The sequence below is a fragment of the Oncorhynchus nerka genome, linkage group LG15, assembly GCF_034236695.1.
Source record: "Oncorhynchus nerka isolate Pitt River linkage group LG15, Oner_Uvic_2.0, whole genome shotgun sequence".
Classification (NCBI taxonomy): Eukaryota; Metazoa; Chordata; class Actinopteri; order Salmoniformes; family Salmonidae; genus Oncorhynchus; species Oncorhynchus nerka.
Genome location: NC_088410.1, coordinates 74,492,711 through 74,506,909, shown reverse-complemented (window position 1 = coordinate 74,506,909; position 14,199 = coordinate 74,492,711). Strand labels below are relative to the sequence as shown.

The window sequence follows — 14,199 nt, the reverse complement described above, 5'->3', positions numbered from 1 at the left end:
GTTGGATCGGAGGGTGAGGGGTAGGGCCATTCCCCCCCAGAAATGTCCGGGAACTTGCAGGTGCCTTGGTGGAAGAGTGGGGTAACATCTCACAGCAAGAACTGCCAAATCTGGTGCAGTCCATGAGGAGGAGATGCACTGCAGTACTTCATGCAGCTGGTGGCCACACCAGATAATGACTGTTACTTTTGATTTTAACCCAATCTTTGTTCAGGGACACATTGTTCCATTTATGTTAGTCATATGGCTGTGGAACATGTTCAGTTAATGTCTCAGTTGTTTATATATATTTTTATGGCACATGAGACACCTGTCTGAGTTGAGCCAATCTCAGTGAAATAATCCTTTCGTAGACTCTGCCGTTACTCAGATTCTTCCGGTAATAAGCTACACGAGGAGTCGGCAACCTTTCTCATGTGGAATGCCAATTTATCTGATAATTTGGCGTTTGGAAATTGCTACCAAGGATGAACCAGACTTGTGGAGGTCTACAATTTTGTTTTAGGTCTTGGCTGATTTCTTTTGATTTTCCCATGAAAAAAGGCACTGAGTTTGAAGGTAGGCCTTGAAATACATACACAGGTACACCTCCAATTGACTCAAATGATGTCAATTAGCCTATCAGAAGCTTCTAAAGCCATGACATCATTTTCTGGAATGTTCCAAGCTGTTTAAAGGCACAGTCAACTTAGTGTATGTAAACTTCTGACCCACTGGAATTGTGATACAGTGAATTATAAGTGAAATAATCTGTCTGTAAACAATTGTTGGAAAAATTACTTGTGTCATGCACAAAGTAGATGTCCTAACTGACTTGCCAAAACTATAGTCTGCTAACAAGAAATGTGTGGTGTGGTTGAAAAACAAGTTTTAATGACTCCAACCTAAGTGTATGTAAACTAACGATTTCAACTGTATGTTGAAAAAGTTTTTGGGAGATGCGATGGATCATTGGGGATCATTCAATATTCCCTTTCTTTTGATGTTCAGTGAAATCATCCCATGTGAAGAGTCAACTCATTTAAGTAAAGTAAAATTCGAAACTAAATTATTATTTTTTTCTATTGGAAGGATTTAATCATTTGCAATTATGTCTACTTAGGATAAGGTAAAATTATTATGTTTCTGTCTCCATATATGTTAAATATATCCAATGCTAAAAACATTACATTTAAACGGTATTAATATTAATTTGCATATATTTCTGTTAATTCCCATATATTCCCGTTAATTCTCACGGAAAGTTTCCACCTCTGAATATTCCCCAAAATATGCAACCCTAGTAATGACGCTGCTTAACATTTAGAGCTAGACGTGCAACAAAGCATTCCTAACCTAGCCCACAATGTCTGCAACAAGTCAAGCAGTCATTTGAAAGAGTAAGACAATTTCAGTGCGACAACTCCAAGGCGTGGGGGATGTTAGCTTTCACCGACTGGTTGAGCACCGGTAAACACTACCAAGTGCGCAATTTTTCAGATGTTGCCCTACCAGAGTTACACAGTAATAGCGTCACTGCTATTAGCTTCACGACTGACATTTGGACCAACGATATCAGCCCCATGAGCATGCTGAGTCTGACAGCACAGTGGGTCGTTGAGGATTTCGTACTGAGGAAAGTCGTATTGCATGCTCAAGAATATGCTGGTTGTCATACCGCTGCTGCCATTTTAATGGCATTTGAGAACATGTTTGAAACTTGGAAACATGAACACACTTGCTAGCTCCATTCGAACAACTGACTCGAGAAATAACCTCATCAACTGCACCTGCAGCAGACGTGCTATCTTCTGTCATGACATTGAAACGTCTGCTGGCATTCTCTCTTTACTGTGTCGTCACCATGCTCAATGCTATGTACAAGGCCCGCTACTTTGATGCAGACAAAAAACAGGGTTTACGTGAAATGTTACATACACAGCTGGACAAGATGGAAACGGACAGTGACCGTGTGCACCAAGGAAGAGAGGCCACGGACAGACAGAGCTGAAACTTCACTGCTTGACATGTATGATGAAATCCTGGTTGAGAATGAAACAACTGAACAACGAAACAGCACAGCAAGTGAAATAAATAGGTTTTGATTATGTTTTACTGGTAATGGGGACATACGTAAATGCCAACAAAATTACTTTTTGGTCAGTGTGGTGTGTGTAACCTTTATTTAACTAGGGAAGCCAGTTAAGAACAAATTCTTATTTACAATGATGGCCTACCCCGGCCCCACCCGGACGACGCTGGGCCAATTGTGCCCAGCCCTATGGAACTCACAATTACGGCCAGATGTGATACAGCCTGGATTCTTACCAGGGACTGTAGTGACACCTCTTGCACTGAGATGCAGTGCCTTAGACTGCTGCGTCCATGTGTGTGTGTTAACTATTTAACTGAACTTGAATGCTTAAAAGGCCGCACATTTTTTATTATTATCGGTATTGGGTTTTTTCTTTGGCAAGGAAAATATCGGATATCGGTATTGGCCAAAAATGTAATATCGGGGCATCACTACATGCTAGTTAAGTGGCTGAATTAATAAGGTGATGGGGCATCATATTGCGTTAGCTTTCTGCCGTGTTTGAGAAGTCAAAGCCCTTTGGATGAGTTCTGTACAGCTGCCACTGCTATCATTTTCCTTGAATTTTTTCTCCTCTCCGTTCCCGGCACATCTGCTCCTCCCCCATCTTCTCCGAGCAGAGCAGGTAGGCCCGTTGCCGTAGCAACGCCAGACTCATTAGGGCTGTCCCCGACAAAAATTTGGTTGATTAGTCTACATTTTTAAACATGTATTTCTCCACATATAGACACATCCTGTTTTTTAATAAAAGCCAATATTTGCACTGAGCTTGTTTTCACGACTCCTACCGAAGGTGGCCCTTCCCGTTCGGGTGGCGCTCGGCGTCACCAGCCTACTAGCTGCCACGGATTCTTTCCTCCCCCTCCTTGTCGGTTTATTGGTTACACCTGTTGTGTATTTGCTGATTAGTTGGGCTTTATTAGCCAGCCGGCCCGCCTGCTCTTTGTGCGGGATTGTTTTGTTTAACTTGTGTGCACGTCTGTGGGTTACGTGTTTCCCATTTCGTGGGTTTTGCTGGACAGTTTAAGTCCCCGTGTTTGGGGCGTTTGTTTTGTTGTACGCCCTGTGTTTTCGTGGGGTTGGCTTATGTTCGCCGTTTTGTGCATTAAATTAGCACTACTCTGAACTCTCTGCTTCCTGCGCCTGACTTCTCACCCACTACACCCAGAACGTTACACTTGTCTGATGCATTAAGCTTACGGTTTGATGAAATATGACAAACACCTCAAGAGGGTGCCAGATATCAGATAACCAGAAGAAAAGAAAAACTTAACCTGATCCAACTATTTTCCTCCCGCTCCTGCTGGCTTTCTCAGATTCTGAAGTTTCCGATAATACGCTACACGAGGAGTCGGCAACCTTTCTCATGTTGAATGCCAATTTATCTTTCCATTTTTACCGATCTGCAAACCAGTTAAGGTTTTCATATGCACATTTTCATTAAATTTATAATAACATCTTCATATCTCAAAATCATTGTCATGTAGTTAATCAAAATTATATCCAAATATAAATGAAAATAATTAACCTAAAAAATTACTTATATTGCCACTGCCAAGGCTGTAAAATAGCCTACATAATTCCAACAAATAAAAACATTGCAGCCTGCAGGTAGAAAATATATTGAAAAAAAATCCTATAAATCACATTGGCTACACATGGCCTGTCTGCAACGAACTTGAAACATCGTATCAACTATTAACTTGGGTCCGAGGCCTCCCGGGTGGCGCAGTGGTCTAAAGCAAGCTGTGCCACCAGAGATTCTGGGTTTGATCCCAGGCTCTGTCGCAGCCGGCCGCGACCGGGAGGCCCATGTGGCGGCGCACAATTGGCACAGTGTCGTCCGGGTTAGGGAGGGTTTGGCTGGCAGGGATATCCTTGTCTCATCGCGCACTAGGGCTGGCTTCCGGGTTGGATGTGCATTGTGTCAAGAAGCAGTGTGGCTTGGTTGGTTTGTGTTTCGGAGGACACATGGCTCTCGACCTTCGCCTCTCCCAAGTCCGTACGGGAGTTGCAGCGATGAGACAAGACTGTAACTACTACCAATTGGATACCACGAAATTGGGGAGAAAAAAAAAGGTTAAAAAAAATATATATATATAAATATAAAAACTTGGGTCCGGCCCGAAGATTGCGCTCAATGTATAACATTCTGTACTCCGCTCACCGTAGCAGAGTACAGGCACCTCACATTTCCTACTGCTTGAGCTCCTGTTCCTCTTAAAGAATGTTCAAAACTACTGTGGAGCTCCTGCACCGAAATATAAAAACAGTACCAGCACCCCAAATGAGTACAGGAACCTATTTCACTGGATCAGAGTAGAGGTCGACCGAATATGATTTTTCAATGCCGATACCAATTATTGGAGGACGAAAAAAGCCGATACCGATTAAATCGGCCAATTTTTTATTTATTTATTTGTAATAATGACAATTACAACAATACTGAATGAACACTTATTTTTACTTAATATAATACATCAATAAAATCAATTTAGCCTCAAATAAATAATGAAACATGTTCAATTTGGTTTAAGTAATGCAAAAACAAAGTGTTGGAGAAGAAAGTAAAAGTGTAATATGTGCCATGTAAGAAAGCTAACGTTTCAGTTCCTTGCTCAGAACATGAGAACATATGAAAGCTGGTGATTCCTTTTAACATGAGTCTTCAATATTCGCAGGTAAGAAGTTTTAGATTGTAGTTATTATAGGACTATTTCTCTCTATACGATTTGTATTTCATATACCTTTGACTATTGGATGTTCTTATAGGCACTTTAGTATTGCCAGTGTAACAGTATCGCTTCCATCCCTCTCCTCGCCACTACCTGGGCTCGAACCAGGAACACATCGATAACAGCCACCCTCGAAGCAGCATTACCCATGCAGAGCAAGGTGAACAACTACTCCAAGTCTCAGAGCGAGTGACGTTTGAAACGCTATTAGCGCTCACTCCGCTAACAAGCTAGCCATTTCACATCGGTTACACCAGCCTAATCTCGGGAGTTGATAGGCTTGAAGTCATAAACAGCGCAATGCTTGAAGCATTGCGAAGAGCTGCTGGCAAAACACATGAAAGTGCTGTTTGAATGAATGTCTACGAGCCTGCTGGTGCCTACCATCGCTCAGTCAGACTGCTCTATCAAATCATAGACTTAATTATAACATATTAACACACAGAAATACGAGCCTTAGGTCATTAAATCAAATCAAATTTATTTATATAGCCCTTCGTACATCAGCTGATATCTCAAAGTGCTGTACAGAAACCCAGCCTAAAACCCCAAACAGCAAGCAATGCAGGTGTAGAAGCACAGTGGCTAGGAAAAACTCCCTAGAAAGGACAAAACCTAGGAAGAAACCTAGAGAGGAACCAGGCTATGTGGGGTGGCCAGTCCTCTTCTGGCTGTGCCGGGTGGAGATTATTACAGAACATGGCCAAGATGTTCAAATGTTCATAAATGACCAGCATGGTCGAATAATAATAAGGCAGAACAGTTGAAACTGGAGCAGCAGCACAGTCAGGTGGACTGGGGACAGCAAGGAGTCATCATGTCAGGTAGTCCTGGGGCACGGTCCTAGGGCTCAGGTCCTCCGAGAGAGAGAAAGAAAGGAATATGGTTGAATCCAAAAACTATCATTTCGAAAACAAAACGTTTATTCTTTCAGTGAAATACGGAACTGTTCCATATTTTATCTAAAGTCTAAATATTGCTGTTACATTGCACAACCTTCAATGTTATGTCATAATTACGTAAAATTTTGGTAAATTAGTTCGCAATGAGCCAGGTGGCCCAAACTGTTGCATATACCCTGACTCTGCGTGCAATGAAGAAGTGACACAATTTCACCTGGTTAATATTGCCTGCTAACCTTTCTTTTAGCTAAATATGCAGGTTTAAAAATATATACTTCTGTGTGATGATTTTAAGAAAGGCATTGATGTTTATGGTTAGGTATACGTTGGAGCAACGACAGTCCTTTTTCGCAAATGCGCACCGTATCGATTATATGCAACCCAGGACACGCTAGATAAACTAGTAATATCATCAACCATAACTAGTGATTATGATTGATTGATTGTTTTCTATAAGATAAGTTTAATGCTAGCTAGCAACTTACCTTGGCTTCTTACTGCATTTGCGTAACAGGCAGGCTCCTCGTGAGGCAGGTGGTTAGAGCGTTGGACTAGTTAACCATAAGGTAGCAAGATTGAATACCTGAGCTGACAAGGTAAAAATCTGTCGTTCTGCCCCTGAACAAGGAAGTTAACCCACCGTTCCTAGGCCGTCATTGAAAATAAGAATGTGTTCTTAAACTGACTTGCCTAGTTAAATAAAGGTGTAAAAAATATTCTTACATGGCACATATTACACTTTTACTTTCTTCTCCAACACTTTGTTTTTATATATATATATATATATATATATTTTTTAAATAGGCAAAATCGTTGTCCAACAATACAGATTTCCGATTGTTAAGAAATCGGCCCTAATTAATCGTCCATTCCGATTAATTGGTCGACCTCTAGTTTAGACGCCAATCCTACCTACCTACAGGTTATGGAAAATTTGCTCTTACCATTTCTCCAGTCGGTTTCCTGAAGGGGAAAGCTTCTACTTCGATCTCAAAGACAAACAAAAACACTATAGTAAAAACTACAGTAATGTCTGAAAAAAACACTACTGTATAGTACAGTTCTCACAAATACTACTGTAAATACTATGACATACTACAGTTTATTTACTATAGTATTTATACTATAGTTAACTGCAGCAAAGTTTGCATAAACACTACAGTGAATAATATAGTATTTATACCATAGCATACTGTAGTATTTTTTCATGTGGGAATTCAAAGCCTTTGTGTTTCTGAGAAGTAATATGCTAATAAAGGAAAGACGTACCGTAATTCTATGGTGTGGCTAGAGTTCATCAGTTGCCATTCTGGTGCAATGGACTATGAATACAGTACACCACAGTTGAGTTTGTAAACAATATTGAGCTTAAGTACTGTGTAGATGCCAAATGCATAATTCAGGGAATGTAGGAAAGCAAGATGTAAGAGAGCATAGTATTAGAAAACAACACTATGCTCTACCTGTTAGTATGCCAATAGCTTCTATTCAGAGTTCATGCTGTATTTTGTTCACTCCGTGGAAATAGAAATGGCCATCCCTTGAGGTTGTAGATGAGTACTCTGTCCAAACAGACAGTCGGTGTACTACATTTGTTGGAGTGTGTAACAAGTAGGGTGGAGCAGTATCCAGTTAGGAAAGGAAAGGCTAGCTTTTTCAAACAGAAATTTGCATCCTGTACCACAAACTCCAAAAAGTTCTGGGACACTATAAAGTCCATGGATAATAAGAGCACCTCCTTACTGCTGCCCACTGCACTGAGACTAGGAAACACTGTCACCAAAGCCATATACTACCCACCACTGCGACCTGTATGCTCTCATTGGCTGGCCCTCGCTTCATATTCGTTGCCAAACCCACTGGCTCCAGGTCATCTATAAGTCTTTGCTAGGTAAAGCCCCGCCTTATCTCAGCTCACTGGTCACCATAGCAGCACCCACCCGTAACACACGCTCCAGCAGGTATATCTCACTGGCCAAAGCCAACTCCTCCTTTGGCCTCCTTTCCTTCCAGTTCTCTGCTGCCAATGACTGGAACGAATTGCAAAAATCACTGAAGCTGGAGAGTCATATCTCCCTCACTAACTTTTAAGCATCAGCTGTCAGAGCAGCTTACCGATCATTGAATCTATAAATAGCCCACCCAACTACCTCATCCCCATATTATTTATTTTTTGCTCCTTTGCACCCCAGTATCTCTACTTGCACATTTATCTTCTGCACATCAATCACTCCAGTGTTTAATTGCTAAATTGTAATTATTTTGCCACTATGGCCTATGTTTTGCCTTACCCCTCTAATCTTACTACATTTGCACACACTGTATATAGATTTTTCTATTGTGTTATTGACTGTACGTTTCTTTATCCCATGTGTAACTGTGTTGTTTGTGTCGCACTGCTTTGATTTATCATGGCCAGGTCACAGTTGTAAATGAGAACTTGCTGTCAACTGGCCTACCTGGTTAAATAAAAGTTTTTTTTTTTAAATCCAGATTTTCATAGTCTTACTGTTTCTGTACCATACCGGCTATACGGTATAACCAGAAGTGCACACAAGGGGCGCTATATTTGACATACAAAACAATTTAAGCAACAGGGATCTTTGATCCAGGAGCAGATTGAATGTCTCTGCTGTAACCAAGAAGCTTGAGCTTGACATCTAGCCACTTAGCTAGCATGTTAGCAAACAAAATGCATTGCTGGAGCCCTGAGGTGGATCAAATTTATTTGACACATCTTAGATTTCTACTTATAGTTATAAGCAGTGGCGTAGCACGCACCCCCACAATGTCGGGATGCCCTCAACCCCCCCACCCCCAAAAAAACAATAAACCAGGAAACAGTATAAATGGTATATCCCCCATAGTAACAAGAGAGAGAAAGTCTCCCTTGATCCAGAGGCCGGATCGATCTGGGGTGTAATTGAGCTGTCTGACTCGGATGGACTTTTATTACACAGCTGAGTAGGCCATTACAAAGAGAGTCTGGCCCCCTTCCAGGTGTGTGTGTCTACGACTTGTGGCAGTGTGTGCCTTCGTAAGTGTGGATGCGTGTGTGTGTGTGTATTGACAATTAGCCACACGTGGCCCATTCACTAAGGATGTGTGGCAGTAAGGCTGCACAATTAATCCAATTTAGATAGAAAATTCAATATCCATATTGCAAGAGGCTGTGAATCTGCAATATTTTGAAACGCCACTCTGCCGCACGTAATGTCCGCTTTAATTGTTTACTCCATTTGCTACTTGAGTCATCTCTCTCCCACTTCCCACACACACCAGGCCCCGCCCCTGTCAATCAAGGAGTGCAGTTGCTCGAACACCACCACTTGCCATTCCAAGTTCACTGTGCATGGTCAATGCAACAGATGCAACAATCCATATGAGTTCTATATTTACACTATTTGTTTGTGTATCTTACTCTCTGCAAATAGCTAGTTAGTTTGTATTTTCTTACAAAGTTGTGGCATAAAAAAAAATTGTGCTACCCGCTCGCTGATGTTAATCACTAGTTCGCTACAGCCTGACACAAGTGCTGATTTAGGCTTAGCTCCATAGGCCTAGATCAGCAAGTTGTTTGTGCTACGGTATGTTCTAAATAAAAGAAGAATAGGCAAAGCATGAATATGTTACATGAATCAAGAGAAAAATGTAACATCTTAGGGTCCCCTAGAAAACATTGCCAACAGGTTCCTACAATGTCACAAGAATTCCTCCCTGGCTTTTTAATTCGTTAACATGTCAAACACATTCAAAGTGCACATTGTAATTCCAACTATAGAACTAGAATATTAATTTTATTTCCAATTGCAACAGTTCACCCATGTGTTTTGATCTAAATCCCAAGTCAAATCGCAATCTTTTTCAAATGTATTTTTTAGTGATGCACCAATATTAAATTTTTGGCCGATACCCAATATTTTCCTTGCAAAAAACCCCGATACCCGATATTTACAATTTTAGCACCCTTTTAAGCATTCTAGTACAGTTAAATAGTTAACACACACACATGGACACAGCGGTCTAAGGCACTGCATCTCAGTGCAAGAGGCGTCACTACAGTTCCTGGTTCGAATCCAAGCCGTCATTGTAAATAAGAATTTGTTCTTAACTAACTTGCCTAGTTAAATAAAAGGTTACACACACACACCAAAACGTTATTTTGTTGCCATTTACATATGTCCCCATTACCAGTAAAACATAATCAAAACCTATTTCTTTCACTTACTTGCTGTGCTGTTTCTTGTTCATTTGTTCAGTCGTTTCATTCTCAACCCGGATTTCTATGGAACGCCGTTTGGGTCTAAGCGTGTCAAAAAAGATACACGTCAAATACTGTAAACACATAGTTCGTGGCAAGTGTTTACTTGTTTGCAGACTTTTTTGTACAGCTTTGACAGTGCTACTGTATCTTTTTTGACATGCAATGACCCAACGGTGTTCCATAGTATGCATGTTGTGAAGCTAATAGCAGTGACGCTATTACTGTGTAGTTCCGGTGGAGCAACATCTGGAAAATAGCGCACTTTGTAGTGTGTACCGGTGCTCGACCAATCGGCGAAAGCCAACATCACCTATGACAGAGAACGGCTAATTGTTAATTAAGGGCAATGAATTCTATTATCTTGGCGTTAATGTATTTCGCATTTGAGTTGTCTCTCTGAAAATGTCTTACTCTTTCAAATGACTGCTCGACTTGTTGACTGCTCGATCCACACATCAGACATTGTGGGCTAGGTTAGGAATGCTGTGTTGCACGTGTAGCGCAAAATGTTATGTAGCGTGATTACGTCCTGTTGACATCGGTTTATAACATTGACGTTAAACTAGATATCGGGCCAATACCGATGTTGGCATTTTTAGCTAATATTGTTCAATTCCGATATGTTCATCTATACATATCGTGCATCCCTAGTATTTTTATCGTTATTAGATTTTTGGGCCCATATTGTTCAGCCTTATGTGGCAGCATGCTACAACAACAAAAAAATAAAAAATAAAAATCGCCCACACCAGATGTAGCCCAGAGGACCTGCCTGCTCTTTCTCTGCTTTTCTCTACATCTTCAATTAGAACAATACTACACCCAGCTGTTAGGTGCTAAAACCCTACTTACTCCCCCAGTAAACCTCAATAACAAAACCACATAACTAATCTCATACTGAACATTCCTCGCTTACTCCAGTCTATAAATACCTCTATCAAACAGCACCCCCGAAGCCACAGATTATCAGCATGGTTCAAACCAGACACTATTCTATGACTCAATCTCAAAGGAATCGTTCCCCTATGTGGGACTAAACAACAAAGGGAAAAATAGGTCAGGCATGAGCAATGGTAGTGACTAGTGAGCACAGAGGATTGAAAGCACTGGGCTCATCAGAAGACATTTAGCAAGACTCTGCCAGCTGTGGGCCAGCCTGGTTGGACATAACTGAGAGCATGACAAGACCACCCTGGGGATGGTGGTTGACTTGCTTTCTTAGCAGTCAACTACTGTACCTTCAATGCAGCTGGGTGACTGGCCTGCTATGCCCTTGTTTTTTGTCATGATAGTCAGGGTCTCCCAAAACCCTTGGCTGGATGTTCTGCTCCCTCTGATATCATTATCAATGTGTTCTTGAGAAATGCTTGCTTTGGAACACAATGTGCTGTGTGATACCTCAGTGTCATAATGGGTAGTTTGGGTCCTGGATGCCAAATGGCTGAAACAGTATTTCAGCCGTGTATATTAGACACAAAAATACTTGTTTACTGTTCCATTTATGTTGGCAACCAGTTTACAGTAGCAAAAAGACACTTCGGTGGGTTGTGGTATATGGCCAATGTCATTTGTCATTTATTTTTTTGCTTATTGGTGCAATATGCAGAAATTGCCGCACCATTTCCTGGTTGCTAAAAATCTAAATAGTTAACCTAATTTAAGTTTGTGACAAAACAAGCAATGCAGAGTGTATAGAATCATTGTACCATCTAAACTGCTGTGAAATATATTTTCAATAACCCCAAATATTGTGTTTCCAGGTGGTGTAAAAAACTGAAAGTTAAAAGACTAAAAAAACATCAGAACGGGAAACATAGAAATAATATACAGAATATATCTACCATTTCTTAGACTAGCTGTCAATGAGAATTACAGATCTATAACTAACATTTCTATGGGAATTTGGTTGGGTTGCCCCAAAAAGTTACATATTGCAGCTTTAAAGCATTTTTAGATTTTAATAAAAAGTATACATTATTATTAATACACCACACCCCATCCCCACAGATGTCAATTCAACATTGGTTCAACGTAATTTCATTGAAATTACTTGGAAACAACGTTGATTCAACCAATGTGTGCCAAGTGGGTCAGGCCTTATTGCTTAAATACACACCTACTCTGGCATTATTGCTTGAATAAAGCTAGCCTACCCTTAGACATGAGCGGTCTCACTGCTTACTCTGAACTATGTCTAGTTTCAGTTAATAAAAGGAAAACAGCAACTCATGCTGTTTAGTTGTGGATGAGAAAATATGACTTTGCAGTTACAAGCCAGCAGACACTCCTAGAGCAAACTAAAGCCAAGCATCCATCCACTCCAATCATCCTCAGAGAAGCCCAGACTACCACAAGGGTGACACGGTCTTCAATTAGCCCTCTTTCCCTGGGATGCAGTGGAGGCTCAGACTTAACTGATATCCCCCTGATAGAAGAGAAGAGGCCTGGTGGGCTCATGCAGCTGAAGTCTGCAGACACCAATCCCCCTGTGACCAGGAGGTCTCCCTGTGGGGGATGATCTCTGCAGAGGTAAAGGATTAGCTCTCCATGAAGAAGTAAATTAATAACAACTTTGATGCATCATGGGTGGGGCAGGGGCAAGACTAGCGGTAAAGGGCAGTTCCACCATCTTGCTTATTTACAGAGTAGACTATCAACCATAAAAATAATGCCACTTTATCCCAACAGCAGAGATTTGCATATTTCTAGAGTCTTCAGAAGTATTGAATACAATGGAATGAGTGCCTTGGCCAGCAGCAAGTTGTTGTCATATATTCGGAAATCTAAATATCCGATTAGGTTGGGTCAAATGAGTGAGTTAAGAACTTACACCCCCCCCCCACACACACACACAGGGGATGACTGTAAATTGTGCATGCTCAAATAGTAACCTACACACTACTCAAAATAATTCTCCCAGAGCACTGTGACCTGGCATCCAAGGGAAGATACTATGTCTATCCCAAAATACTTTCCTGTCATACTGAGCACTAAATGGGAGTCCCAGTACAATTAACCTCAAAAGCCTTGAGGAAATTACAGGAGCCTCACTGTAATAGTAGTAACCAATGTTTTATTGTCCAGTTTAACAGCTTACATAGTGACGATTGCTAGGTATGTAATATGCATGTAATATACCCAGACACACATTGAACAGAGGTGTGGGGTACTCATGTAGCCTATATTTATATATTTGTGTAATTTGGGTCACAGAGAGCCAAGGGCACGACAACTAGCCCGTTACTACAATGAGCGTTCAGCCATAACGTTAACGTTACTGCACTTGTCAAAATAAGTAACCCCCTCCTCCCCCACGCCCTAGGGGTCGTTACCCAAGGGACACAGTCTCAAAAGGCACCAACCTCCCCCCTCCAAAAATGTCCAGGGAAGGTAGTGCTGGGTGTTCGAGAATGTACAACCCATGCAAAGGCAAGAACACCTCCTAGCTGATTCGAGCACTTTTGTTTTTAAATACACAAAATAGTTCCGTTTATGCCTGCTCATTGGTGTGTTCCTGTGTAATGCACAAATGCAATGAAGTTCCTATTGTTTAGCTAGCTAACTGCTAACGTCAGCCAGCCAGCTCTGTCAGGGCTCTACCAGTCAGACACCGAAGGTTGTCTGCTCAATAAAGGTCCCTCCCGGCTAGCATGTACACGCTCAGACAAACACGGTCATTAACCGCAGAAGTACAGCTAGAGGACCGAGGCCGATAACGAACTTTCATAACAAAATAAAATGTTGTTGCCATACCTTCCCCAAATGCCTTGTATTTCCCTGCTTGGAAATACTCTCGTGTTCCTTTCCTGTTACTCTACACCATCTCTGAATCTTGTTTTTTTCTGATACAGTCGGAATAAACCAGCACAAGTGTAGGAGCAGGGGTGGGAGGAAAAAAATCTATGAATTAGCGTTCCAGAATATAACATGTGACATACATTCACCCAATGGGCAGAACGTTCAGACTACATGGTCTTCACTAATTACCACAGTCACAAAGTAATTAACCCCGCATATTTCTACAATTTATATTCTTAAAATCTGATTGTAAAATTAACCCTAACATTAACCCTAACCTTAACGACACGGATAACCTTCTCCCTAACCTTAAATTAAGACCGAAAAGCACATTTGTACGAATGTTTTACTTTGTGACTGTGCTATCTAGTGGTGACCGTACTACTGAGACTGTCATGGTCTCCATAGCAACACAGAGGGATTTAT

The 14,199-nt window shown here is 41.2% G+C and overlaps 1 protein-coding gene across 6 annotated transcripts in view; it reads right to left on the bottom strand.

Moving 5' to 3' along the window:
- Window positions 1–13,876, bottom strand: part of LOC115143298 (polyhomeotic-like protein 2) — a 44,646-nt gene extending 30,770 nt beyond the window's left edge. For 4 of the 6 annotated variants that reach the window (XM_029683548.2, XM_029683549.2, XM_029683550.2 and 1 more), the window contains exon 1: window positions 13,729–13,875. The gene's annotated coding sequence lies outside the window, so the exon portion shown is untranslated. Of the gene's footprint in view, window positions 1–13,728 lie in introns of all 6 variants that reach the window. The other 2 variants (XM_029683547.2, XM_029683552.2) reach the window with 1 other exon arrangement.
- Between the last annotated feature and the right edge of the window lie 323 nt (window positions 13,877–14,199).